Source organism: Phasianus colchicus, chromosome 8 (assembly GCF_987193195.1).
Source record: "Phasianus colchicus chromosome 8, bPhaCol1.hap1.1, whole genome shotgun sequence".
NCBI classification, from domain to species: Eukaryota; Metazoa; Chordata; class Aves; order Galliformes; family Phasianidae; genus Phasianus; species Phasianus colchicus.
In genome coordinates this window covers 14,292,359-14,294,971 of record NC_143443.1, presented here as the reverse complement: position 1 = coordinate 14,294,971, position 2,613 = coordinate 14,292,359, and positions in this window count along the sequence as shown.

The following is a 2,613-nucleotide window of genomic DNA, read 5'->3' as shown; positions in this document are numbered from 1 at the left end:
GTGACCCAAACACATGAACTGTGTACTCAGAAATAGTATTGACTTGCCAAAGAAACTCCTTAATAATCAAAACGTATAAATACAACAAAGCTTCAGACGCTGATGAAGCAACTGTCATGCATGCCTCCATGTTATTTATTAACACTAGCTGAGAATTGAGCCAATAATTATGATTATTGTACCAAAGAGTGAAATTTATTGATTTATTGATTCTACAACCTCTGGATATTTTACAACCTGCTTTTTTGATTGCATCCTTGTAAAGGTGCAGACAACTGAAAATAACATTCCTTTCAAGGTATAATCATGTTAAGCTATCAAGATTACTTTCTTTGAAGTAGTGCATCTTTTAATGCTGGCCCCAAAATTTTCTGTAAATAAAACTGATTGTTTGAAATGGCTCAAGGATTGCAGCAAAGATCACTTGAATCAAGAGCTTCATGTCAAGTTTTCCAGAGAATTTATGGTCAGCAGCCCATTAGCTTGTCACTGATTGCAGTAGATGACTGCCTACTCCTCATCTAGCTTCCAGTTTAACATAGGGGCTACTTTTCTCTTTAACAGCCTGGGAGGTGAGTACAGAGGATTCAATTTTAGCATTTTCCAAATACAATCAGGCTCTGATAATGCGAATCCTCTGGCAAGTTGAAGTGGAAAAAAAAACTCTTTTATATTAAAAAGTCAGTGGTACCTACAGGCTATAGGAATGGTTTCTACTTAAATCTTTTGGCTACCTAGGCACAGTGATAAATCAAGCATGGGTTTAACAATATTTCCTTCTGTATATTAAAACGGACATTATAGATGTTACGGTGGAGGAAGAGAAGTTTCAATGAATGAATGTGTTTACACATTTTTTGTTCAGCTTAATGAGAGGATTGGCAGATAAATTTGTTTGTTGCCTTAAATCTATCCATTTTTTTAATTTAGAGGAATGCTGTTTTGTTGTCTGAGATTAAAAAACATTTTTTAAACAATCTTCTTCACTTTCCCCCCAAAAATACAGCTAAAAGTGGAAAACATAAAAACAAACAAACATTACCATATTTCTATCTTGAGTTGGAAACATGAAAGCGATAAATCATTAAAGATCTCTCTTTTTTTAACCTCACATGAAAAAATAGCTTTAGGAGAAGTCAAGTTGGCATGCTAACTTAGACCTGGACTCTGAATGTTTCTCTCTATGACAGCTGTAATATCAGCTACACTGACATTCAAACTTGGTTGACTTGGGTGCCCTCTGGAAGAAAAGGATGCTCAGAATTGGACTCCTCCATTTCATGATTTCTTATGCCTTGAAGGGTGTATTTATGAGGGATTGGCTTGGTGAACCTCTTCTTATGTCTAAACTAAAGGAAAGGTTAGGCACATAGTTCAGTGGTGAGGTTGCAGCAGGTACCAGTATTGCTGACGGACAAAGCAGGTGGATGGAGCCCATAGGGACTCTGTACAGAAGATAGTCTGCCTCAATACTAGTGCAGGGGAAAAGATGAGCTTTGAGTCTGTCTTTTTGCGTAAGACAGGTAAAGGGGAGATCCCATGGAAGACTGAATTTGCCTCCAAAATTCTACTCTTCAGAGATGCGCAGTTAAGAACTATGGAGATAACAAAGATGAGGAAGATAGATGAGTGGATAGTGAGGTGGGTAGAGAACTGGCTGACTGGCAGAATACAGAGAGCCATAACTGGCAGTGCAGAGTCCGGTTGGAGACCTGTAACTAGCCGTGTTCCTCAGGGGTCGCTGCTGGGCCTGGACTTGTTCAACATCTTCATCAATGACCTTGATGAGGGGGTAGTGGCCACCCTCAGCAAGTTTGCTGATTATACGAAGTTGGGAAGATTGGCTGACATGCCTGAAGGCTGTGCTGCCATTCAGTGAGACCTGGACAGGCTGGAGAGCTGGGCAGTAAGAAACCAGACGAGGTTTAACAAAAGCAAGTGTAGAGTCTTGCACCTAGGGAGGAATAATTGCATGCACCGGTACAGGTTGGGGGATGACCTGCTGGAGAGGAGCTCTGCAGAGAGGGACCTGGGTGTCCTGGTGGACGACAGGTTGACCATGAGCCAGCAGTGTGCCCTTGTGGCCAAAAAGGCCAATGGCATGCTGGGGTGCATTAAAAAGAGTGTGGCCAGCAGGTCGAGGGAGGTGATCCTCCCCCTCTACTCTGCCCTGGTAAGGCCTCATCTGGAGTACTGTTGTCCAGTTCTGGGCTCCCAGTATAAAAAAGACAGGAATCTCTTGGAAAGAGTCCAGCGGAGGGCCACAAAGATGGTGAAAGGCCTGGAGCATCTCCCCTGTGAAGAAAGGCTGAGTGAACTGGGTCTGTTTAGCCTTGAGAAAACAAGACTGAGAGGGGACCTGATCCCAGTCTATAAATATCTAAGGTGTGAGGGCAGAGTGGTGAGGCCAGACTCTTTTAAGCAGTGTGTGGAGACTGGACAAGGAGAAACGGCCAGAAACTGCAGCACAGGAAGTTCCACACAAATGTGCGCAAGAACTTCTTTACAGTGAGGGTGACGGAGCACTGGAACAGGCTGCCCAGGGAGGTTGTGGAGTCTCCTTCTCTAGACGTGTTCAAGACCCACCTGGACACCTACTTGTGTGACCTGGTG